Source organism: Zonotrichia leucophrys, chromosome 1, assembly GCF_028769735.1.
Source record: "Zonotrichia leucophrys gambelii isolate GWCS_2022_RI chromosome 1, RI_Zleu_2.0, whole genome shotgun sequence".
NCBI lineage: Eukaryota > Metazoa > Chordata > Aves > Passeriformes > Passerellidae > Zonotrichia > Zonotrichia leucophrys.
Genome location: NC_088169.1, coordinates 2595893 through 2623376, shown reverse-complemented (window position 1 = coordinate 2623376; position 27484 = coordinate 2595893). Strand labels below are relative to the sequence as shown.

At 40.9% G+C, this 27484-nt stretch overlaps 1 protein-coding gene and 1 non-coding gene across 2 annotated transcripts in view; both read left to right on the top strand.

Annotated features, from left to right (window-relative positions):
• Positions 1-27484, top strand: part of HLCS (holocarboxylase synthetase) — a 190146-nt gene that overhangs the window by 146906 nt on the left and 15756 nt on the right. The window lies entirely within an intron of this gene.
• On the top strand, positions 8550-8625 carry TRNAK-CUU (transfer RNA lysine (anticodon CUU)). Its single transcript has one exon. It is a non-coding gene; the product is annotated as a tRNA-Lys (tRNA).

Here is a 27484-nt window from a genome sequence, read left to right as displayed (position 1 = left end):
TAGAGGTTTTGGTAGATTAAAAAAATGAATTTAAAAATGTCAAGGTTTTGGTTACTTAAAAAAAAACCATTAAAAAAGATGAAGGTTTTGGTAGAGTAAAAAAAAAATAAAAAAAATTAAAATGAGAGTGTTTTGGCAGATTAAAAAGTTGAATTTGGTTGATTAAAAAAATTAGATTTTTTTGTCTCTTGCTGTTGCTAGAGCACTGAGGATCTCCAGGTGGGATTGGCATGAGCAGCCTGTGAATGTGTGGATTAGCTCCTGTGTTGTATTGGGGTTTCCAGAAAAAGCTCCTGTGTTGTATTGGGGTTTCCAGAAAAATCTCCTGTGTTGTATTGGGGTTTCCAGATGAAGGGAGGAACGATGGATATGACTCCATGTTCTCAGAAGGATCATTTATTATTTTATGATATTATATTATATTATAGAATACTAAAGTATTGAAGATGGAGGGAGAAGACCCACCTTTCATTGTTCAGCATCGACTCCGTTTATTGACTCAATCAGTCACTTTTTATAACAGTGTTAATTAAGCTCATGCATATTGCAAACCCGAGCTCACAATAGGTCAGAGATAACACACCAACCCCTCCTTTTGTTTCCAATACCAAGATTTGGGTTCTCAAAATTATTTCTGCTTTCCCAAAACAGCCAAAGATAGAATATCTACTTGTTATGAGAAAGCTGCCTGATAACCCTGGTATGCAAGGTTCTCAAGGCCTTCATGTTTGTCACTTTTACTTGTAATTAAAAACAACCTGAGAACCTCTGCTGTTTACAGAAACAGGCTGTGAGAATTTGCTCCTCACAGCTGCCTTCTGAGCCATCTCTGAAAAAATCTCCAACACTAAACTGTACTAAAGAATACAGAAAGGGTACTTAGAGAAGGTTAAAAAGATAATAATGAAAACTGCTGACTCTCTCCAGAGTCCTGACACAGCTTGGCCCCGATTGGCCAAAGAGTGAAAATAATTCACATCAATCCAATGGAACAATCCCCTGTGGGTAACCAATCTCCAAACATATTCCAAAGGAGCAAAACACAGGAGAAGCAAATGAGATAAGAATTGTTTTCATTTTTCTCTGAGGCCTCTCAGCTTCCCAGGAGAAAAAATTATCTCTGGTTGGGATCTCTGTACAAATCACAAATGGGCTGGGACTGCTGGGAACGAGCCTTGAGCTGTTTGATTCTCCAGCATCACTCTCATTCCATGGTTATGGCAATGGGGAGATGCCCCCAGCTCACACCCCAGGCAGCAGAGCAAGAACTCAATGTTAAACTCACTTTATAAATTTTTTGACCCATCACACAAAGCAAAAGCACATTGACAGTATTTATATCTGTATAATCTATATTCTGTATAATATATATTATTATTATATATTATATTCTATTATATGCTATATTCTATTATATACTATATTCTATTATATATTATATAATATATATTCTATTATATTATATAATATATTATATTATCTATTATATTTTATAATATATGTTATTATATATTATATTCTATATAATATATATTGTATATATATTCTGTATCATATATATTCTATATAATATCTATTAATATGATATATTATATTCTATTATATATTATATAATATATATTATTATATATTATCTTCCATATAATATAGATTATATATTTAGAATATATATTATACAGATATATATATATCTGTATAATATATATTCTATATGGACAGTAGTTCTGTCCAACCACTATAAGCACAGGTACCATTGGTGAAACAATCCTTGATATTTAGAATACAACACCTGCTTGTAAGCCTTAAACCACAATGCACAGAGCTCCAATATTAAACTTAAAACTTCCTAATATCTCACTAGATAAACTTTTCTGTATCTTAGGGAGTTATTTTAGCCAAGTGTTAATACACAGATCATTGTTCTATTTGTCCTTGCTTTTCTACATTTTACATCATTTTTCTGCTGACCAATCTCGTGGCTAGTGCAGAGCTCTAATCACAGTTCTGCTGTCTCTGAGGCCTCTTGCAGCTTTCCCCAAACCCTCTGATTTTATGGATTCCCACAAAATCCTGGGTGAAGGGATTTCCCAGAAAACACAAATGCCACACGCCTGGAGAAGGAGGTTCCCACATTGGCAGGGGTTCCATTGTTCTATTTGTCCTTGCTTTTCTACATTTTACATATTTTTTCTGCTGACCTATCTCATGGCTACTGCAGAGCTCTAATCACAGTTCTGCTCTCTCTGAGGCCTCTTGCAGCTTTCCCAAACCCTCTGATTTTATGGATTCCCACAAAATCCTGGGTGAAGGGATTTCCCAGAAAACACGAATGCCACGCGCCTGGAGAAGGAGGTTCCCACACTGGCAGGGGTTCCACTGCTCCTGGCTGTGTTTGCTTTGGGGCTGGATGTGCCAGTTCTGGAGGAGCTGGTGTGGGGAGGACTCGGGGTTGTGTCTGCTCTTGGTGATCTGAACTTGTTCTTGACAAGAACCCATGGGTTGGGTGGTGGTAAATTCATTTATTGGTATTAAAAGTCAGTTCTTGGTGTCTGTTCTGTGTGGAGATGGGGAAGAGGCTGGAAAACAAATCCTGGGAGGAGCAGCTGAGGGAGCTGGGAAAGGCTCAGCCTGGATTAAAGGGGATCAGAGGGGATTTGTTTCTCCCCTGGGTGATCCGAACTTGTTCTTGAAAAGAACCCATGGGTTGGGTGGTGGTAAATTCATTTATTTGTATGAAAAGTCAGTTCTTGGTGTCTGTTCTGTGTGGAGGGGGGAATGGACTGGAAACAAATCCTGGGAGGAGCAGCTGAGGGAGCTGGGAAAGGCTCAGCCTGGAGAAAAGGGGATCAGAGGGGATTTGTGTCTCCCCTGGGTGATCCGAGCTTGTTCTTGACAAGAATCCATGGGTTGGGTGGTGGTAAATTCATTTATTTGTATGAAAAGTCAGTTCATGGTGTCTGTTCTGTGTGCAGAGAGAGGAATGGAGCTGGGAATGGACTGGAAACAAATCCTGGGAGGAGCAGCTGAGGGAGCTGGGCAGGGGCTCAGCCTGGAGAAAAGGGGATCAGTTGTGTCTCCTCTTGGTGATCTGAACTTGTTCTTGAAAAGAACCCATGAGTTGGGTGGTGGTAAATTAATTTATTGGTCTGAAAAATTGGTTCTTGGTGTCTGTTCAGTGTGCAGAGAGAGGGATGGAGCTGGGAATGGACTGGAAACAAATCCTGGGAGGAGCAGCTGAGGGAGCTGGGAAAGGCTCAGCCTGGAGAAAAGGGGATCAGGGAGGGGTTGTGTCTCCTCTTGGTGATCTGAATTGTTCTTGACAAGAACCCATGGGTTGGGTGGTGGTAAATTCATTTATTTGTATGAAAAGTCAGTTCTTGGTGTCTGTTCTGTGTGCAGAGAGGGGAAGGGGCTGGAAAACAAATCCTGGGAGGAGCAGCTGAGGGAGCTGGGAAAGGCTCAGCCTGGAGAAAAGGAGACTCAGGGGGGAATTGTGTCTCCCCTGGGTGGTCTGAACTTGTTCTTGACAAGAACCCATGGGTTGGGTGGTGGTAAATTCATTTATTTGTATGAAAAGTCAGTTCTTGGTGTCTGTTCTGTGTGCAGAGAGAGGAATGGAGCTGAGAAGGGGCACGAAAATAAATCCTGGGAGGAGCAGCTGAGGGAGCTGGGAAAGGCTCAGCCTGGAGAAAAGGAGGATCAGAGGGGAATTGTGTCTCCCCTGGGTGATCCGAACTTGTTCTTGACAAGAATCCATGGGTTGAATGGTGATAAATTCATTTATTAATATTAAAAGTCAGTTCTTGGTGTCTGTTCTGTGTGCAGAGAGGGGAACGGGCTGGAAAACAAATCCTGGGAGGAGGAGCTGAGGGAGCTGGGAAAGGCTCAGCCTGGAGAAAAGGGGATCAGTTGTGTCTCCTCTTGGTGATCTGAACTTGTTCTTGACAAGAATCCATGGGTTGGGTGGTGGTAAATTCATTTATTTGTATGAAAAGTCAGTTCTTAGTGTCTGTTCTGTGTGGAGAGGGGAAGGGGCTGGAAAACAAATCCTGTGAGGAGCAGCTGAGGGAGCTGGGAAAGGCTCAGCCTGGAGAAAAGGGGATCAGTTGTGTCTCCTCTTAGTGATCCGAACTTGTTCTTGAAAAGAACCCATGAGTTGGGTGGTGGTAAATTAATTTATTGGTCTGAAAAATTGGTTCTTGGTGTCTGTTCAGTGTGCAGAGAGAGGGATGGAGCTGGGAATGGACTGGAAACAAATCCTGGGAGGAGCAGCTGAGGGAGCTGGGAAAGGCTCAGCCTGGAGAAAAGGGGATCAGTTGTGTCTCCTCTTGGTGATCTGAATTGTTCTTGACAAGAACCCATGGGTTGAATGGTGGTAAATTCATTTATTTGTCTGAAAAGTCAGTTCTTGGTGCCTGTTCTGTGTCGAGAGGGGAATGGAGCTGGGAAGGGGCACGAAAATAAATCCTGGGAGGAGCAGCTGAGGGAGCTGGGAAAGGCTCAGCCTGGAGAAAAGGGGATCAGTTGTGTCTCCTCTTGGTGATCCGAACTTGTTCTTGACAAGAATCCATGGGTTGGGTGGTGGTAAATTCATTTATTAATATTAAAAGTCAGTTCATGGTGTCTGTTCTGTGTGGAGAGGGGGAAGGGGCTGGAAAACAAATCCTGGGAGGAGCAGCTGAGGGAGCTGGGAAAGGCTCAGCCTGGAGAAAAGGGGATCAGTTGTGTCTCCCCTGGGTGATCCGAACTTGTTCTTGGAAAGAACCCATGGGTTGAATGGTGGTAAATTCATTTATTGATATTAAAAGCCAGTTCTTGGTGTCTGTTCTGTGTGCAGGAAAGGGAATGGAGCTGGGAAGGGGCACGAAAACAAATCCTGGGAGGAGCAGCTGAGGGAGCTGGGAAAGGCTCAGCCTGGAGAAAAGGGGATCAGAGGGGAATTGTGTCTCCCCTGGGTGGTCTGAATTGTTCTTGACAAGAACCCATGGGTTGGGTGGTGGTAAATTCATTTTTTGGTATTAAAAGTCAGTTCATGGTGTCTGTTCTGTGTGCAGAGAGAGGAATGGAGCTGGGAATGGACTGGAAACAAATCCTGGGAGGAGCAGCTGAGGGAGCTGGGAAAGGCTCAGCCTGGAGAAAAGGGGATCAGTTGTGTCTCCTCTTGGTGATCTGAATTGTTCTTGACAAGAACTCATGGGTTGAATGGTGGTAAATTCATTTATTTGTATGAAAAGCCAGTTCTTGGTGTCTGTTCTGTGTGCAGAGAGAGGAATGGAGCTGGGAAAGGCTCAGCCTGGAGCAAAGGAGGATCAGAGGGGACCTTGTGGCTCTGCACAAGCCCCTGTCAGGAGGGGACAGCTCTGCCATCAGGGTGTCACCCTGATTTTTGAACATTTTCTAAGCCTTCTAATGTCGATATTCTTGTAAGGAACTTTCTCACACGGTTTATGTGAATAACTTAGTTTTGCATTCTTTTATGAAGGAGGAGACATTTGCTTTGTCCAGTGTCATTGGAGAGGTGGCACTGTCACCCTCCAACCCGCTGTCACTTTTGGAAATCTATAAATGTTGGAGTCAGAAATGAAAAATGCTTTTTTTACCTTGGGAGAGCTGGGTGTTGTTTCATGTCCTGTAGTGACAGCCAGGAAACAGGGACAGAGGTGACACAGGGTGGGGACAGGAGCACACAGGATGTTGGGGACAGGAGCACACAGGGTGTTGGGGACACACAGGATGTTGGGGACAGGACCACACAGGATGTTGGGGACAGGAGCACACAGGGTGGGGACAGGAGCACACAGGGTGGGGACAGGAACACACAAGGTGTTGGGGACAGGAACACACAGGGTGTTGGGGACACACAGGATGTTGGGGACAGGAGCACACGGGATGTTGGGGACAGGAGCACACGGGATGTGGGGACAGGAACACACAGGGTGTTGGGGACACACAGACAGGATGTTGGGGACAGGAACACACAGGATGTTGGGGACAGGAACACACAGGGTGTTGGGGACAGGAGCACACAGGGTGTTGGGGACAGGAGCACACAGGGTGTTGGGGACACACAGGATGTTGGGGACAGGGACACACGGGATGATGGGGACAGGAGCACACAGGGTATTGGGGACAGGAACACCCAGGATATTGGGGACAGGAGCACACGGGATGTTGGTGACACGCAGGATGTGGGGACAGGAGCACACAGGATGTGGGGACAGGAGCACACGGGGTGTTGGGGACAGGAGCACACAGGATGATGGGACAGGAACACACAGGATGTTGGGGACAGGAGCACACAGGGTGTTGGGGACACACACACAGGATGTTGGGGACAGGAACACCCAGGATGATGGGGACAGGAGCACACAGGATGTTGGGGACACACAGGATGTTGGGGACAGGAGCACACAGGGTGTTGGGGACAGGAGCACACAGGATGTTGGGGACAGGAACACACAGGATGTTGGGGACAGGAACACACAGGGTGTTGGGGACAGGAGCACACGGGATGATGGGGACACACACAGAGGATGATGGGGACACACAGGATGTTGGGACAGGAGCACACAGGGTGTTGGGGACAGGAGCACACAGGATGTTGGGGACAGGAACACCCAGGATATTGGGGACAGGGACACACAGGATGATGGAGACAGGAGCACACGGGATGTTGGGGACAGGAGCATATGGGATGTTGGGGACACACAAGATGTTGGGGACAGGAACACACAGGGTGTTGGGGACACACAGGATGTTGGGGACAGGAACACACAGGGTGTTGGGGACACACAGACAGGATGTTGGGGACAGGAACACACAGGATGTTGGGGACAGGAACACACAGGGTGTTGGGGACAGGAGCACACGGGATGATGGGGACAGGAGCACACGGATGTGGGGACAGGAGCACACGGTGTTGGGGACAGGAGCACACAGGATGTTGGGGACACAGACAGATGTTGGGACAGGAGCACACGGATGTTGGGGACAGGAGCACACAGGATGTTGGGGACACACACAGGATGATGGGGACAGGAGCACACAGGTGTTGGGGACACACACACAGGATGTGGGGACAGGAGTACACAGGATGTTGGGGACAGGAACACCAGATTGGGGACAGGAGCACACAGGATGTTGGGGACACACAGGATGTTGGGACAGGAGCACACAGGGTGTTGGGGACACACACACAGGATGTTGGGGACAGGAACACCCAGGATGATGGGGACAGGAGCACACAGGATGTTGGGGACACACAGACAGGGTCCCCACATGGACATGTGCACAGGTGGGGACATGGCCCCCCCACATGAGGAGCAGCTGAGGGACTCTTGGATGGGGACAGAGCCCACAGGCAGTGACAGGGGACACAGGGACAGGCAGATGGATGCCAGCATCCCAGCCAGGCCTGGCACGGGTGGCACAGGGTGCTGTGAGCCCCTGTGGCAGCTGAGGGTGGCCTGAGGGGACACAGAAGCCATGGTGCCACCCCAGAGCGGGAGCAGGGGCCTGCACCCACACCACAGGGCCTTTGTCACCAGCTGGTGTCACCTGCTCGTGGCAGAGACCCAGGTCCCTGAGGGGCATTGAGGGGACACTCTGGGGTCAGTATGGGGCTGTGGGACACTCAAATGGCACCAAGGCAGGCTCAGGTTGGAGATTGGCACAGAAAATTTCCCTGGCAGAGCGGTCAGGCCTTGGGAGGTTTGGAGTCCCTGAATTGTCCCAGAGCAGACTGGATGTGGCCTTGGGGACAGGGATTGGGGTGGTGGCACTGGGTGATCCTGCAGGGCCCTTCCAGCCTTGATAATTGTGGGGTTCTGCCCCCATTGCTGGGAATTCTGCATGAGGAGAGAACAGTTTTTCCCCTGAGTGTGACCGTGTCCACAGGGCTCTGAGGATGAGGGAAGAGACGAGGATCTGACTCCATGTTTCAGAAAATTTGATTTATTATGATATATATTTATCATATATATATATTAATATTTATAATATATATTTATTTATCATATATATTTATATTTATTTATATATTTTTATGATATATATATTTATTATGATATATAAACTGTACTAAAAGAATAGAAGAAGGGATTTCATCCAAAGGCTGGCTAAGAATAGAAAAGGAAGGAATGAATAACAAATGTTTGTGGCTCAGCTCTCTGTCCGAGCCAGCTGACTGTGATTGGCCATTAATTAGAAACAACCACACGAGACCAATCCCAGATGCACCTGTTGCATTCCACAGCAGCAGATAATCAATGCTCACATTCTGTTCCTGAGGCCTCCTGTCGAAGTGAGGGAGCGACCACCTTTGTTGATTTTTCGCATCTGACTCCGTTTATTCACTCAATCAATCACTTTTTATAACCGTGTTAATTCACTTCATGCATATTGCAAAATCTGAGCTCCTGACAGGCTGTAGAGAAAACTTCAGCTCCTCCTTTTGTTTCCAATACCTGAAGTTTGTTTACTGAAACCAAGATCAGTGTTCCCACCATGATATGAAAGTGTGGGGGGGCGTATGTGGCCCGAAGTTCGAAGCCCGGCTAGCTCAGTCGGTAGAGCATGAGACTCTTAATCTCAGGGTCGTGGGTTCGAGCCCTGCGGAGGTGAACGTATGTGGCCCGAAGTTTAGAGTCCGACTAGCTGAGGGCGAAAGGCCGACGCCCCTCTGCAATTCCTGGCCAGCGCCCTTCGGCGTCTGAGGGCCTCGGGCTGTGCTGGCTGCGGACTGGCTCACACCGCTGGTATTGGGGAGGAACGGAGCTGACCATTTTTCGGGGTTAAACATCGATTTATTGAAGGTGATGCCGGATCCAAAAACACCGGGAAACCAGCCGGAAAAAGTTTTTTTCATAGGGGGTGAAACAGGATTATAAAGGAGGGGGTGGGTACAGGCGAGCCAATGGAAAGGTGAGGGGATGAACTTCACAGAACTGACACTCCATGGAGACCAATAATCAAAAGGTAAAGGAGGTGTCCTGGGACCCCAGCCAGCCACCATCTCCAGAGAGGAGAAGGTTCTCGAAACCTGGGAGGAGAAAGGGGGTGATTGACTGGACAGGGAGGAAACAACTTTCACTTATAAGGGAAACCAGGGGAGGAGCAATTACATATCGGCAACTATGAATAGCGGTTACTATGGCAACTTAGCTGACAGGCTAGCAGTGGCGGGAAAGAAGGGGGAACGAAACCATTTTACACATAATAGGGGAGAACAATACATAAATTGGGGGAATAACACAAGAAACTTAACAACACACTACCACAGAGCCCCACGTTGGGCGCCATCTGTTCTCAAAACCTTCATCTCTGTTCCCAGGCCGGCCGTCTGTTCCCAGTAGCAGCCAAGGACAGGACGGTCTGAGAATCTTGTTGTTTATATAAAAGGTGGCTGAGAACCTTAATTATTTACAGGATCAAGCCTGGGAAAGGCTGCTTTACAGCAGGCTTCTGTATTTCCCTCAGCTGAACACCTTCATGGCCTCTTTCTTTAAGCCATGTCTGAACCAGGCTCTCCACAGCCTCCCAGCTTCTCAGGAGGAGAAATCCTAAGGAAAGGATTTTCCATAAAAGAAAATCTGCGGCACCCTGATGGATGGAGTGCAGAGATGAAGGATCCGCTGTGGGATTGTTGGATTTCACCTCTCCTTGGCTGTTGGAGATTTTTTCAGAGATGGCTCAGAAGGCAGCTGTGAGGAGCAAATTCTCACAGCCTGTTTCTGTGAACAGCAGAAGTTCTCAGGTTGTTTTTAATTACAAGTAAAAGTGACAAACATGAAGGCCTTGAGAACCTTGCATACCAGGGTTCTCAGGCAGCTTTCTCATAACAAGTAGATATTCTATCTTTGGCTGTTTTGGGAAAGCAAGAATAATTTTGAGAACCCAAATCTTGGTATTGGAAACATAAGGAGGGGTTGGTGTGTTATCTCTGACCTATTGTGAGCTCGGGTTTGCAATATGCATGAACTTAATTAACACGGTTATAAAAAGTGATTGATTGAGTCAATAAACGGAGTCGATGCTGAACAATGAAAGTTGGGTCTTCTCCCTCCATCTTCAATAGTTTAGTATTCTTTAATATAATATAATATCATAAAATAATAAATGATCCTTCTGAGAACATGGAGTCAGATCCATCGTTCCTCCCTTCATCTGGAAACCCCAATACAACACAGGAGCTTTTTCTGGAAACCCCAATACAACACAGGAGCCAATCCACACATTCACAGGCTGCTCATGCAAATCCCACCTGGAGATCCTCAGTGCTTTAGCAACAGCAAAAGACAAAAAAAATCTAATTTTTTTTGATCAACCAAATTTAACTTTTTGATCTGCCAAAACCCTCTCTGGATGTTGGGCTGAATGATAACAAGGGAACACGAGGGGTTTTTATTTGCTGCAGGGGAGAGGTTATCCCGTAAAACAAGGGTGATGGGAAAATGGATTTTAATTTTACAGGTTTATTCTGGATAAATAGGAGTGCAGTGTTCTCTTCGCTTAGTCTGATGTTCCTGGTTGAAAAGTTGAAATTATTTATGGACTGTTTGTAGAAAAAGACATTAAAAAAAATATGTGAAGGGAAAAATATTTCCTCCCCTTTTTCCTTCTCAATTATATTCAATGTTAAATATATTGTGCAAGGTGCAGGAGACAGACAGCTGCCAACAGCTGACATTTACAAGTGCAACTTTATTAATTCTGTGAGGAGCTGCTTGTTAAAATTCTCTTCGTGGAGAAAAGGAAAAATTATCATTTTTTTTTCTCCAGTGATCTTTCCCCTTTTAGCTGCTGAACTCCTCAGTGTCACAGCTGAGGGGTTTAAATGCCATTCTTAAATCTAAAACCTTAAATCCAAAATCTCTTCCTAGGCCAAACTGCTGAGCCTTCAGATCTGCCACAGCCTCAGCCATTCCCGTCAATAATTTGGGTGACAGAATTGAAATTTTCCTTATCAAAAACTCCTCTTTGCTGGGAGAATCCATAAGAAACTCCAAGCTTGATAAATCTCATTTCCATCAATAATTTGGGTGACAGAATTGAAATTTTCCTTATCAAAAACTCCTCTTTGCTGGGACAACCCATAAGGCTGCAAAAAGGTGAATTTAAATCTCCAAGCTTGATAAATCTCATTTCCATCAATAATTTGGGTGCCAGAAATGAAATTTTCCTTATCAAAAACTCCTCTTTGCTGGGAGAACCCATAAGGCTGCAAAAAGGTGAATTTGAATCTCCAAGCATGATAAATCTCATTTCCATGAATAATTTAGGTGACACAGAATTGAAATTTTGCTTATCAAAAACTTGTCTTTGCTGGGAGAATCCATAAGAAACTCCAAGCTTGATAAATCTCATTTCCATGAATAATTTGGGTGACAGAATTGAAATTTTCCTTATCAAAAACTCCTCTTTGCTGGGAGAACCCATAAGGCTGCAAAAAAGTGAATTTAAAACTCCAAGCTTGATAAATCTCATTTCTATTAATAATTTGGGTGACAGAATTGAAATTTTCCTTATCAAAAACTTCTCTTTGTTGGAAGAATTCATAGGGTTGTAAAAAGGTGAATTTAAAACTCCAAGCTTGATAAATCTCATTTCCATCAATAATTTGGGTGACAGAATTGAAATTTTCCTTATCAAAAACTTGTCTTTGCTGGGAGAATCCATAAGAAACTCCAAGCTTGATAAATCTCATTTCCATGAATAATTTGGGTGACAGAATTGAAATTTTCCTTATCAAAAACTCCTCTTTGCTGGGAGAATCCATAAGGTTGCAAAAAGGTGAATTTAAATCTCCAAGCTTGATAAATCTCATTTCCATCAATAATTTGGGTGACAAAATTGAAATTTTCCTTATCAAAAACTCCTCTTTGCTGGGAGAACCCATAAGAAACTCCAAGCTTGATAAATCTCATTTTCATTGATATTTTGGGTGACAGAATTGAAATTTTCCTTATCAAAAATTCCTCTTTGCTGGGAGAATCCATAAGGTTGTAAAAAGGTGAATTTAAATCTCCAAGCTTGATAAATCTCATTCTCATCAATAATTTGGGTGACAGAATTGAAATTTTGCTTATCAAAAATTCCTCTTTGCTGGGAGAATCCATAAGAAACTCCAAGCTTGATAAATCTCATTTCCATCAATAATTTGGGTGACAGAATTGAAATTTTCCTTATCAAAAACTTGTCTTTGCTGGGAGAATCCATAAGGGTGTAAAAAGGTGAATTTAAAACTCCAAGCTTGATAAATCTCATTTCCATGAATAATTTAGGTGACAAAATTGAAATTTTCTTTATCAAAAACTCCTCTTTCTTGGGACAATCCATAAGACTGCAAAAAAGTGAATTTAAAACTCCAAGCTTGAGAAATCAAAGTGTGGCCTCAAATAATCAGATGCAAATCACGAAATGGAGAGAGAGGGGTTAAATATCAATTTTCATGAGAGGTTCTTTAAGTGTGAGCGAGCAATTCCACGTGAGTTAAAAATAAATTCCTGTTGTAACAAAGGAGGTGAGGACCGGCACTGAAATTAATGCAAAAGTGCTTAAAAATGTGCTAAAAATGTAATTTAATCCTCGCAGCTCCACTCGACACTGTGAGGATTTAACTGGAGTTACTGGCCCAGCTTTCAAAAAGTGTGGATTTGCTGGGCATGGCACAAAGCAGGGAAAAAAGGGAATTTTCAGGGTGTAGGAAACATGAGTCCTTAAGTGGGAGAGCAAAGAATTGTGTTTCTTTTCCCCAAAAGAACACGGGAATAGCAAAAAAGAAAATTTCAGTGGGTATGGGACAACATTGCAAATGCAGATTCAAGAATTTTGCCTTTAAAAATCGCTAAAAAATGGGATTTTGCTTAAGTGAGCCGTTGTTTCTCCATCACTCTGAGTTTTTATGAGGAGGAATGAGAGTGGGAGAGCAAAGAATTTTGTTTTTTTCCTCAAAGGAACACAAGAATTGTGTAAAGAAACTTTCACTCAAATGTGTGGTACAGGAAAAAAATGAATTAAAAACTCCCCATTTTCAGTGGGTATGGGGCAACATTTTAAATGCAAATACAAGAATTTTGCCATTAAAAATTGCTAAAAAAAGGGAATTTTGCTTAAGTGAGCCGTTGTTTCTCCACGTTTGTGAGATTTTGTGAGTAGGGCTCAGAGTGAAAAAGCAAAGAATTGTGTTTCTTTATTCAAAATAACTCAAGAACAGTGCAAAGAAACTTTCATTTATGTGCTTGGTACAGGAAAAAAATGAATTAAAAACTCCCCATTTTCAGTGGGTATGGGGCAACATTTTAAATGCAAATACAAGAATTTTGCCATTAAAAATTGCTAAAAAATGGGAATTTTGCTTAAGTGAGCCATTGTTTGTCCATGGTTGTGAGATTTTGTGAGTAGGGCTGAGGTTGGGAGAGCAAAGAATTCTCTTTATTTCGTCAAAAGAACACAAGAATTGTGTAAAGAAACTTTCACTCATGTGCTTGATACAGGAAAAAAATGAATTAACAACTCCCCATTTTCAGTGGGACAACATTTCAAATGCAGATTCAAGAATTTTGCCTTTAAAAATTGCTAAAAAAAGGGAATTTTGCCATTAAAAATTGCTAAAAAAAGGGAATTTTGCTTAAGTGAGCTGTGGTTTCTCCATGGTTGTGAGATTTTGTGAGTAGGGCTGAGGTTGGGAGAGCAAAGAATTCTCTTTATTTCATCAAAAGAACACAAGAATTGTGTAAATAAACTTTCATTTGAGTGCCTGGTACAGGAAGAAAATGAATGAGCATTTCCCCATTTTCAGTGGGTATGGGGCAACATTTTAAATGCAAATACAAGAATTTTGCCTTTAAAAATTGCTAAAAAAAGGGAATTTTGCCATTAAAAATTGCTGAAAAAAGGGAATTTTGCTTAAGTGAGCCGTTGTTTCTCCATGGTTGTGAGATTTGATGTGCAGGGCTGAGAATGGGACGGCAGAGAATTGTGGATTTTTCCTCAGAAAAACTCAAGAATAGGGGAAAGAAACTTTCACTCATGTGCTTGATATAGGAAAAAAATGAATTAACAACTCCCCATTTTCAGTGGGACAACATTTCAAATGCAGATACAAGAATTTTGCCTTTAAAAATTGCTAAAAAATGGGAATTTTGCCATTAAAAATTGCTGAAAAAAGGGAATTTTGCTTAAATGAGCTGTGGTTTCTCCATGGTTGTCAGATTTTATGAGCAGGGCAGAGAATCCTTCCAACTCTGGGGCTGTGCTGTGAATTTGGGTCAGAATTTAATAATAATAAGATAAAGGAAAAAAAACTAATTTAAACGAGGAAAATAATTATTACTAATTTTTTTAAGTCTTTCACAATTCCTTAACAAGGAATGGATTTTTTTTTTGTTGTTGTGGAATTATTTTAATTTTTCCCACTTTGCAAGGCTCTGGGAAGGATCCTGAGAGGGCACCTCACACAATTTTAATAATAAGATAAAGGAAAAAATTCATTAAAATGGGGAAAATAATTGTTATTAATTTTTTTACGTCTTTCACAGTTCCTTCTGTGATTTGAAGTATTGATGAACCTTTTAATAATAATAAGATAAGGGAAAAAATTCATTAAAATGAGGAAAATCATTATTATCATTATTACTAATTTTTAAGGTCTTTCACAGTTCCTTCTCTGATTTTAAGTATTGATGAAACTTTAATATTAATAATATAAAGGAAAAAAATTAATTTAAATTAGGAAAATAATTGTCATTAATTTTTGAGGTCTTTCACAGTTCCTTCTGTGATTTGAAGTATTGATGAACCTTTTAATAATAATAAAATAAAGGAAAAAAATTAATTAAATGAGGAAAATAATTGTTATTACTAATTTTTGAGGTATTTCACAGTTCCTTCTGTTACTAAGAATTGATGAAACCTTTAATAATAAGAAGATAAAGGAAAAAAGTTAATTTAAATTAGGAAAATAATTATTATTACTAATTTTTAAGGTCTTTCACAGTTCCTTCTGTGATTTTAAGTATTGATCAACCTTTTAATAATAATAAGGGAAAAAATTCATTAAAATGAGGAAAATCATTATTATTAATTTTTGAGGTCTTTCACAGTTCCTTCTGTGATTTTAAGTATTGATGAAACTTTTAATAATAATAAGATAAAGGAAAAATATTAATTTAAATGAGGAAAATAATTATTATTACTAATTTTTAAGGTCTTTCACAGTTCCTTCTCTGATTTTAAGTATTGATGAAACTTTAATATTAATAATATAAAGGAAAAAATTAATTTAAATTAGGAAAATAATTGTCATTAATTTTTGAGGTCTTTCACAGTTCCTTCTGTGACTTTAAGTATTGATGAAACTTAATAAGATAAAGGAAAAAAATAATTTGAGGAAAATAATTATTATTAATTTTTTGGTCTTTGACAGTTCCTTCTATGACTAAGTATTGATGAACCTTTTAATAATAATAAGATAAAGGAAAAATATTAATTTGAATGAGGAAAATAATAATTATTACTAATTTTTTAGGTCTTTCACAGTTCCTTCTCTGATTTTAAGTATTAATATTAATTCCTTCTCTGATTTTAATATTAATAAGAAAAAGGAAAAAATCATTTTTTTTATCTGAGAGGGAGGTGAGGAATCAGGGATAATGAGGAATATTGGATAAATTCACCTTCACAATGGGCTGCCTTTGAGATCCTCGTGTTTGTGACGCCTCACTGTGAGTTAGTGAATCCTGGGCTGATTTAAAATGGATTTGTTGTTTTCCTGAAGTGTTTCTTGCTCTGCTGGATTGGGCTTGTGTTGAGATTTTATCTGAAAGTGGCCAAATTTGAGCATTTTTAAAGCATCTTAGAATGGGTTGGGCTGGGAGGGACCTTTAAAAGTCACTCAGTGCCGCCATTGATCCCTCAGGTTTAACTTTTATTATTTTTCACATTCTGTGCTGCTTTAGTGTGTGGGGCTGGGTTCACATTCAGGGATGGTGAGCTCTGTGCACAGAGCAGGGACACAAAACAATTCCTGCTCCAGCTGGGCACCAAGGACAAATGAGCCAAATCTCAGCCCAGGAGCACAAACCCCGTGGGCTGGAGAGAGAAAAACAAGCAGGGTGGGACTGCCTGGGCTGAAGCTGGGATGGGACAATGAACTGCAAGGTGCAAATGGAGCAGAACTGATCCCAGGGACAGAGCCCGTGCCCGGCCGTGCATTTTGGGGCCATTTTGGTTCATCGTGGGTGCAGCCCTGGCTGGGCTCTGGTGCTGCCCAAGGTGCATCCATGGAGGAGATGCTGGGAATAAATCCCTGCTTTGTTCTTTAGCTCTGTCCAGCTCTGCTCCAGCTCACCATGGCAGGGACACCTCCCACTGTCCCAGTGTTTGACCAGGCCTTGGGCACTGCCAGGGATTCAGGGGCAGCCCCAGCTGCTCTGGGAATTCTATTCCAGGGTCTCCCCACCCTCCCAGGGAGGAAATTTTCCCTAATATCTGATCTAAACCTGTAATTTCTCAGTGTGCAGCCATTCCCTGGGTGCTGTCCCTGCATCCCCTGGCAATTGTCTCTCTCCAGCTTTCCTGGGGCTCCTCCAGGCCCTGCAAGGCCGCCCTGAGCTCAGCCCAAAGCTTCTCCTGTGCAGGTGAACAATGCCAGCTGTGCCAGCCTTTCCTGCCAGCAGAGCTGCTCCATCCCTCTGCCCATCCTGGAGCCTCCTCTGGGCTCTGCAGCAGCTCCAGCTCCTCCCTGGCTGGGGCAGGGCTGGGGCAGCTCTGCAGGTGGAGAATCACCTGTGGGGCACAGAGACAGAATCCCCCCCTCACTGTAGGGTTCTGGGCTGGGGCTTTACCAGCTGTTGGTTTTTCTGGGTCAGGATTGAAGGCACTTGAGATGGTGTTCCATGTTCACACTCAGGTGTTTATTATTTGTTATCAGTCAAAGTCTCACTGCTGTGAGTTCTGCAGCTTTTCATTAGAAGGCACAAAATGGCAACAATCTCTTGTTACAAGGTCTTTTAAGACTGAACTATCCCATTAGGAGCTGACACCTGGATTATTTTCCCTTTTACCCCAATAACTGATCCCACAGAGCTGCAATGGGGACTTTTCTGCCCAATTACAAAATGCCACCCAAACCCATGGAGAAGCAGGAAGAAGAAGCTGAAGAACAAACCCAGGACAGCACCCTGTGCCCTCCATCTTGCTGCCATCCACAACAGACTAAAAACCCCAAAACCTCAATTTCTCACCAAGTGATGCACCTACACTGCTCTCTATAATCTATTTCACACTTTTGTGGATTCCAGTCTATCTTGAACTCTGGGAAACTTTCTCCATGGATGAGGGTCAGAGTGGGGGTCAGGGCACCCCAGAGCAGACACAGAAATATTTAAATATTTTCCACAGGGCAGTTCTGGTCCGTGCTGGGTTTGGCCTCAGCCAAGAAGGGCTGGATCTGGCTTTGATCAATGTGTTTATAAATTTTATTTTAGATTCTACTCTGACCATGTTATGATAAATATATTTCACTGCATCCTGGTAAATCTTCTGTTTCTTACATCTTGGCACTGGGGTTGTATTTCCTAACAAAATCTGTTTCGTTCCCATTTGTCCCATGTTCACTTTTGGCTTCAGGTGGCTTTTTCAAGAAAGGTTATGGATTGAAAAGATTACTTGCTAGAGGGGAAAAAATGAAATAAATTGGTCAAAACAGGACAAGTTTTTGCTTTTCAAATTAAAAATTGAAAGGAACTCCTAAACTCTCCTCACATCTCCTTTGCTGTAATTTTGTGGTCTTGATGATATTCACAGAGAAACTGATCTACTGAATAAAGAAGTTCTTTAAGTTTGCAGTTTTGGAACATGACCAGTGTGTCTGAACCCAGGTTTCAAATTTTACTGGCATTTTGTTGGCAAACTTAATTTTTTGGAGTCCTTTCTTATTTGGGTATGTTTCCTGACCCCTCTGCCTGCATGGTGCTGTGTTCTAAAATTCTCTTTTTCAAGAGGAGAAGCCCATAAACACAGACAAAGGACTAATTATGAAATAGCAGGTGTAAAAATAGACAAGGAAATTACCAGCTGAAAATGCGGTGAGCAGAGGGGAAAAAAATGAGGATTTCATGGTAGAGTTCTGTGCAGCAGGCCTTGATTCTCAAAGCAGTTCCACCAGCAAAGCATGAAAAATTCCCAATTTATAATACCATCATTTCAACCAAGCATGAGCACGTGGGTGGTAAAAAAGAGGTGATTTAGGTGGTTTAGGTGATTTAGGTTTCCTTTCTCTCCCCTGGCATCTTTTGCTGTTGGTTCCCCTTTGCCAACAGCAATTTTCATTTCTGGAGAGCTGAAAAACATCTCAGGTGGTTTTTCCCCGCTCCCATCCCTCCTCATCCTGCGTTTTCCCCAGAAATTAATTATTACTGCCCTAAATAATTATTATTATTATTTACCCAAAGGCTCTGGGAGCTCCTCATCCCCTCAGGAGAATATTCCTTGCTGGAAATGCCCCGTCTAGCTCAGGACAATTTTCTTTTTGTAGCATTTCTGTGTGGGAACAAGGACCCAGCTGTGCTGGGATATTGTAATCCCTTTAATGCTTTTCCTCACTGGGGCAGGACTTTGGAGTTCAAGGAGAATTTGACATTAAATGGCCCTTTCTGTGCTAAATTTGCTGTGGGGGGAACCCACTGGAAAAGTGAAAAGGAGCGGTGAATTTTTGCATTTTTGAGTTAGAACAGAAGAGTGCATTCATGTCATTTACATTCTGCTTAATTTTTTTTTTTTTTTTTTTCTTGCTGGATTTAGGCACAGCTTTAAGTGAGATTTCTGTCATTTAAATCAGCCCGAGCTGGATTAGCAGCTGAGGTGTTCTCCCTGTCAATCCTCTGGGTGGGTGGAAAATTCCTCGTGGAAAGGGGAGGATGGGAAAATGGAAATATTGAGGCTGGGAAGGGCTTCAGGATCCTGCCTGGGAGATGGGAGTCAGGGACCACCGCTGGGGCTAAATCGCTGATTTAACAGCTACAATGGGTAATTTTTGTTAAATTTTAACAGTTACAGTGGGTTATTTCTGTTAAATCACTGATTTAGCAGTTGCAATGGGTAATTTCTGTTAAATTTTAACAGTTACAGTGGGTAATTTTTGTTAAATTTTAACAGTTACAGTGGGTTATTTCTGTTAAATCACTGATTTAGCAGTTGCAATGGCTAATTTTTGTTAAATTTTAACAGTTACAGTGGGTTATTTCTGTTAAATCACTGATTTAGCAGTTACAATGGCTAATTTTTGTTAAATTTTAACAGTTACAGTGGGTAATTTGTGTTAAATCACTGATTTAACAATTACAATGGGTAATTTCTGTTAAATTTTAACTGTTACAATGGCTGATTTCTGTTTAATCACTGATTTAAGAGTTACAATGGCCGATTTCTGTTAAATCACTGATTTAATGAGTACAACGGGTAATTTCTGTTAAATCACTGATTTAACAGTTACAATGGCTAATTTCTGTTAAATTTTAACAATTACAATGGCTGATTTCTGTTAAATCACTGGTTTAACAGCTACAATGGCTAATTTCTGTTATATCACTGATATAACAGTTACAGTGGGTAATTTCTGTTAAATCACTGATTTAAATTACAAAAGCTAATTTCTGTTAAATCTTAATTACAATGGCTAATTTCTGTTATATCACTGATTTAACAGTTACAATAGCTGATTTCTTTTAAATCACTGATTTAACAGTTACAATGGGTAATTTATGTTAAATCACTGATTTAACAGTTACAATGGCCGATTTCTTTTAAATCACTGATTTAACAGTTACAATGGGTAATTTCTGTAAATCACTGATTTAACAGTTACAATGGCCGATTTCTGTTAAATTTCAGCAGTTACAATGGGTAATTTCTGTTAAATCACTGATTTAACAATTAAAATGGGTAATTTCTGTTAAATCACTGATTTAACATTTACAATGTCCAATTTCTGACTGATTGCAGCCAAACCTGAATGTCTGCTGGAAACACCAAGTTCCCGTGCAATTTCTGGAGTCCAGAATCCCTGAAGGTTCTCTGGTCCAAACTCTTTCTTTTCAGCAGAGTGAACAATTCTGACCAGCTCAAGTCAAGTCTGGAAAAACTCCACATCCCATTCCAGAGTTTGGTTATCCCCTCAGCTCGGTGCTCCTGGCTGGATGTTTGTGCCATTTCCTCCTCAATTCCCTCCTTTCCTTCACCTCTTATTAAACTTCTGATGGCATTAAATGGGACAAGTTTTGGAGAAGCCCTGAGGGTTTGCAGTTGAGAGCCCACATTTTCCTTCCTTTTATTTATTTTTTTTAAATTTATTTTTATTTTTTATCACATTCCAGTACAAGTTCTTGCTGCTATTTTTTCCCCAATCTCTAATATAATGGAGCTTTCCATTCTCTGGACCATATTTCTGCATTTCTCCTCTGTAGCATTCCTCCTTGCTTCCATCTTTTTTGGAACATTAAACTTCTGATGGCATTAAATGGGACAAGTCTTGGAGCAGCCCCTGAGGGTTTGCAGTTGAGAGCCCACATTTTCCTTCCTTTTATTTATTTTTCTTCTTTTTTTTAATTTATTTTTATTTTTTTATCACATTCCAGTAGAAGTTCTTGTTGCTGGTTTGTTTTTTTTTTCCAATTTCTGATATAATTGAGCTTTCCATTCTCTGGACCATATTTCTGCATTTCTCCTCTGTAGCATTGCTCCTTGCTTCCATCTTTTTTGGGACATTAAACTTCTGATGGCATTAAATGGGACAAGTCTTGGAGAAGGCCCTGAGGGTTTGCAGTTGAGAGCCCACATTTTCCTTCCTTTTATTTATTTTTCTTTTTTTTTTTTTTTAATTTATTTTTATTTTTTTATCACATTCCAGTACAAGTACTTCTTGCCTTTTTTTATTTTTTTTTCCCAATTTCTGATACAATTGAGCTTTCCATTCTCTGGACCATATTTCTGCATTTCTCCTCTGTAGCATTCCTCCTTGCTTCCATCTTTTTTGGGACATTAAACTTCTGATGACATTAAATGCAACAAGTCTTGGAGAAGCCCCTGAGGGTTTGCAGTTGAGAGCCCACATTTTCCTTATTTTATTTCTTTTTCTTCTTTTTTTTTAATTTATTTTTATTTTTTATCACATTCCAGTACAAGTTCTTGCTGCTATTTTTTCCCCAATCTCTAATATAATGGAGCTTTCCATTCTCTGGACCATATTTCTGCATTTCTCCTCTGTAGCATTGCTCCTTGCTTCCATCTTTTTTGGGACATTAAACTTCTGATGGCATTAAATGGGACAAGTCTTGGAGAAGGCCCTGAGGGTTTGCAGTTGAGAGCCCACATTTTCCTTCCTTTTATTTATTTTTTTTAAATTTATTTTTATTTTTTTATCACATTCCAGTGCAAGTTCTTGTTGCTGTTTTTTTTTTTTTTTTCCCAATTTCTGATACAATTGAGCTTTCCATTCTCTGGACCATATTTCTGCATTTCTCCTCTGTAGCATTCCTCCTTGCTTCCATCTTTTTTTGGAACATTCAACTTCTGATGGCATTAAATGGAACAAGTTTTGGAGAAGCCCTGAGGGTTTGCAGTTGAGAGCCCACATTTTCCCTATTTTATTTATTTTTCTTTTTTTAATTTATTTATTTTTATTTTTTTACCACATTCCAGTAGAAGTTCTTGCTGCCATTTTTTCCCCAGTCTCTAATATAATTGAGCTTTCCATTCTCTGGACCATATTTCTGCATTTCTCCTCTGTAGCATTCCTCCTTGCTTCCATCTTTTTTTGGACACTTTTTACCCTCTTGGATTCCGTTTTTTAGCCAAAGCAGCCTCTGTTCACATCCTTCTTTTCCTCAGGATTGTCACAGGGTTATTTTGTGAGTGGAATTTGTAAAGATCAGATCTTTTGAGCTCCTTTGTCCCTCAGAGATGTCACCCATAAAATTCCACCTACCAGGTGCCCGAATAAACTGAATCCAGGATTTGTTCACCCTCAAAACTTTCCCACATTTCCTGATTTCGTGGCTTTTGGCAGATTCCCAGTGTGGTGTCACTTACAGAAACTGCTGCTTTGGGGTCAATAATAACATTTATTTTATATTTGATAGAGTTATAGAATGGTTTGGGTTGGAAGGGACATCAAAAATTGTCCAATTTCATCCATGGCATGAGGCAGGGACATTTTCCACTGTCCAAGGCTGTTCCAGCCTGGCTTTGGGCACTTCAGGGATCCAGGGGCAGCCCCAGCTGCTCTGGGAATTCTTTCCAGGGCCTCCCCACCTTCCCAGAAAAATTTTATTTCCCAATATCTAATCCAATCCTACTCTCATTCATGGTGCCTTCTCCTCTTAACTATTGCCCACCAACCTAAATAATAATTCTGGAATTCATTGATTTGACTAAAATTGAAAGGGTTTGGGTTTTTTTGTGCTTTTGTTGTGTTTTTTTTTTTGTTTTGTTTTGTTTTTGGTTTTTTTTGTTTGTTTGTGTTGCTTTTACAATCCTACTGTCATTCATGGTGCCTTCTCCTCTTAACTATTGCCCACCAACCTAAATAATAATTCTGGAATTCATTGATTTGACTAAAATTGAAAGGGTTTGAGGTTTTTTGTGGTTTTGTTGTGGATTTTTGTTTGTTTTTGTTTTGGGGTTTTTTGGTTTTGTTTTTTTGTGTTGCTTTTACAATCCTACTGTCATTCATGGTGCCTTCTCCTCTTAACTATTGCCCACCAACCTAAATAATAATTCTGGAATTCATTGATTTGACTAAAATTGAAAGGGTTTGGGTTTTTTTGTGCTTTTGTTGTGGGGTTTTTGGGTTTTTTTGTTTGTTTGTGTTGCTTTTACAATCCTACTCTCATTCATGGTGCCTTCTCCTCTTAACTATTGCCCACCAACCTAAATAATAATTCTGAAAGGGTTTGGGTTTTTTTGTGGTTTTGTTGTGGATTTTTGTTTGGTTTTGTTTTGGGGTTTTTTGGGTTTTTTGGTTTGTTTGTGTTGCTTTTACAATCCTACTGTCATTCATGGTGCCTTCTCCTCTTAACTATTGCCCACCAACCTAAATAATAATTCTGGAATTCATTGATTTGACTACAATTGAAAGGGTTTGGGTTTTTTTGTGGTTTTGTTGTGGGTTTTTTTTTTTTTTTGTTTTGTTTTTGGGTTTTTTTGTTTGTTTGTGTTGCTTTTACAATCCTACTGTCATTGATGGTGCCTTCTCCTCTAAGTGTGGCCCACCAACCTAAATAATAATTCTGGAATTCATTGATTTGACTAAAATTGAAAGGGTTTGGGTTTTTTTGTGGTTTTGTTGTGGGGTTTTTTTGGTTTTGTTTTTGGGTTTTTTGGGTTTTTTTGTTTGTTTGTGTTGCTTTTACAATCCTACTGTCATTCATGGTGCCTTCTCCTCTAAGTGCGGCCCACCAACCTAAATAATAATTCTGGAATTCATTGATTTGACTAAAATTGAAAGGGTTTGGTTTTTTTGTGGTTTTTTTTGTGGTTTTTTGTTTGGTTTTGGTTTTGGGTTTTTTGGGGTTTTTTGTTTGTTTGTGTTGCTTTTACAATCCTACTCTCATTCATGGTGCCTTCTCCTCTTAACTATTGCCCACCAACCTAAATAATAATTCTGGAATTCATTGTTTTGACTAAAATTGAAAGGGTTTGGGTTTTTTGTGGTTTTGTTGTGGGTTTTTTTTGGTTTTGTTTTGGGGTTTTTGGGTTTTTTTGTTTGTTTGTGTTGCTTTTACAATCCTACTCTCATTCATGGTGCCTTCTCCTCTTAACTATTGCCCACCAACCTAAATAATAATTCTGAAAGGGTTTGGGTTTTTTTGTGGTTTTGTTGTGGATTTTTGTTTTTGGGTTTTTTGGGTTTTTTTTGTTTGTTTGTGTTGCTTTTACAATCCTACTGTCAATCATGGTGCCTTCTCCTCTTAACTATTGCCCACCAACCTAAATAATAATTCTGGAATTCATTGATTTGACTAAAATTGAAAGGGTTTGGGTTTTTTGTGGTTTTGTTGTGGTTTTTTGTTTTTTTTTGGTTTTGTTTTTGGGTTTTTTTGTTTGTTTGTGTTGCTTTTACAATCCTACTGTCATTCATGGTGCCTTCTCCTCTTAACTATTGCCCACCAACCTAAATAATAATTCTGGAATTCATTGATTTGACTAAAATTGAAAGGGTTTGGGTTTTTTGTGGTTTTGTTGTGGGGGTTTTTTTGGTTTTGTTTTTGGGTTTTTTGGGTTTTTTGGGTTTTTTTGTTTGTTTGTGTTGCTTTTGCAATCCTACTCTCACTCATGGTGCCTTCTCCTCTTAACTATTGCCCACCAACCTAAATAATAATTCTGGAATTCATTGATTTGACTACAATTGAAAGGGTTTGAGGTTTTTTGTGGTTTTGTTGTGGATTTTTGTTTGTTTTTGTTTTGGGGTTTTTTGGGTTTTTTGGTTTGTTTGTGTTGCTTTTACAATCCTACTGTCATTCATGGTGCCTTCTCCTCTTAACTATTGCCCACCAACCTAAATAATAATTCTGGAATTCATTGATTTGACTAAAATTGAAAGGGTTTGGGTTTTTTTGTAGTTTTGTTGTGGGTTTTTGTTTGGTTTTGTTTTTGGGTTTTTTTGTTTGTTTGTGTTGCTTTTACAATCCTACTCTGATTCATGGTGCCTTCTCCTCTTAACTATTGCCCACCAACCTAAATAATAATTCTGAAAGGGTTTGGGTTTTTTTGTGGTTTTGTTGTGGATTTTTGTTTTTGGGTTTTTGGGGTTTTTTTTGTTTGTTTGTGCTGCTTTTACAATCCTACTCTGATTCATGGTGCCTTCTCCTCTTAACTATTGCCCACCAACCTAAATAATAATTCTGGAATTCATTGATTTGACTAAAATTGAAAGGGTTTGGGGTTTTTTTGTGGTTTTGTTGTGGGTTTTTGTTTGTTTTTGGGTTTTTGGGGTTTTTTGGGTTTTTTTGTTTGTTTGTGTTGCTTTTGCAATCCTACTCTCATTCATGGTGCCTTCTCCTCTTAACTATTGCCCACCAACCTAAATAATAATTCTGGAATTCATTGATTTGACTAAAATTGAAAGGGTTTGGGTTTTTTTGTGGTTTTGTTGTGGGGTTTTTTTGGTTTTGTTTTTGGGTTTTTTGGGTTTTTTTTGTTTGTTTGTGTTGCTTTTGCAATCCTCCATAAACAACCTCTTTGAGAGTGAGATTTCCAGGCAAGGAGCTGGAAGGGAAGGGCCAAAATGTGCCCAAAGCTCCTGTGCCCAGGTATTGGAACATCTGGAATGCTCTGCTGGCTGTGGAAATGCCTCTGCAATGCTGTAACACAGCGGGATGCTTTAATGGGAGTTTCAACCCTAAACCCACGACATCAATGAAATTTATGGCCGTTAACATTAGGCAAACGTGGTTTTGGGGGTTTCAGTTCCCACTTTATGTTCATGGAGGATGAAAAGTCGTGGTGTTGGCAGGAGAGCCCTCCTTACACTTGGAATTTCTGTAAAATAATTAAATATTGTTTATTACTCTTGTCAGCACTCATAATATGCGCTGCAGGGTGGGGAGGAGGGTATTTGTATAAAAACTCTGCTAGAACCTCTCACTATTTCAGCTGAATGCCAAAAGTGCCTTGCTCACATTTTGGAAAATACCACAAAAATGCTCAAAAAAAAGAAAAGTTTACATAAAATTCCAGTATCATCTTCTATGATCATAGAGGTGTCATCTGATATTCTTCCTGATGGTTAAATTTATTTTCATGTTGCCATAATCTTATATCTCATTCTGGTTTTTGGAATTAATACTCATCATGATGGTTAGAGAGCACAAAAAAAAAATATAAAAAAAGATAATTTCTTGAAGGAAAATATTTCATGGATGGGGGAAATGTGGTGAGCACTGTGATGAAGCCACTCTGCAGAAAAATGAAATTGTTAAGTCTGCAACTGATTAAGTTGAAAGAGAAGAAGGGAAGTCAATATGTAAAAAAGTGCACGTACAGTTAATCTTTCTGGTAAGGAAAATCCAAGTTGTTTCTCCCAGAGAAGAAAAAAAACCCCACCAAACCAACAAGGACACACCATGCTCAGAGCTCTGAAGTGGAGGGAGGCTGTGTGGAGAATTTTATTATCATTGCCTTCATGTTAATTCCAGCACAATCTCAGGAAGTAGCAAAAAAAATCAATCTGTGTGTTTCTGAGTGCATCAGTCTGGGAATTAACAACTTCCCCATGTTGTGTCCTTTAAAGAATTTCTTTGTGACCCTTGGAAGTCCAGCCTCAGCCTGTCCATGTAATAAGGTGTTACCTGCTGCCAAGTCTGCATCATCCGTTCTCCTAATTGTATCTCTTTGCTGCAGAAGCCTGTGTTTTGCATTCCTAATTAGCTTTTTTCCTGCTCTGTTTATTTTCCTCCCTCCCCTCATAGCCAGCACATGATTTTTATTTTGATTTTTTTTTCATTATTTAAAACCAGATACATGAATGGAGGAGCAGCAGAAATCCGTGTGTTTCAACAAAGCCTGTAATTTCCTCCTGACTGTGTGTCCAAGTTTAAATTGGATTTTTGTGTTGCAAAAGCATGGGCTTGGTGTTGTAATCAGGCTGCTCCCAGAGGACAGGGATGAAACCTCCTGGGCCTTTGGGGGATTTTCCCCCTGAGGGGCTGGAGTGTGTCCAGGGAAGGGGAAGGATCTGGAAAACAAATCCTGAGGGAGCTGGGGGGGCTGAGCCTGGAGAAAAGGGGATCAGGGGGAGCTCAGTGCAGAAGGGGCAGTGAGGGAGGGTTGGGGAAAGTGAAAAAATGAGAGGAAAGGGCCTCAGATGGCACCAGGGCAGGCTCAGGTTGGAGATTGGCACAGAAAATTTCCCTGGCAGAGTGGTCAGGCCTTGGGCTGAGCTGCCCAGGGAGGTTTGGAGTCCCTGAATTGTCCCAGAGCAGTCTGGATGTGGCCTTGGGGACAGGGATTGGGGGGATGGCACTGGGTGATCCTGGAGGGCTCTTCCAATCATGATGATTTTGGGATTTAGTGTCGAGGAAAAATTTACTGCTAAAGGCGGTAGATTGGTGGGCCTTGTCTCAGCATGTGATCCACAGTGTCCAGAGGAGGCAATTCCCAAGGTGTGTTCCATGGAAAGTGACTGGCAAAGAGATTTTCTGGCTGTTGGCCTTTGATGGCATCTCCATGACTCAGGAATAATGTGGGAAAACATTGTGGGGCCTGGTCCAGCTCCTGCTGCTTTGTGTGTCCCTTCCAACCCAAACCATTCCAGGATTCTGTGATTTGTAATTTGCGAAGGCATTTGTGATCCAGACTTTGCTTGGGCATTCCAATAACCTCATCACCATGAAAGCAGAATCCCAGAATTCCAGAATCCCTGGGTTGGGAGAGACCTCCAAGGCATCGAGTCCAACCCAGCCCAACTGAACCCTGGCCCCCAGTGCCA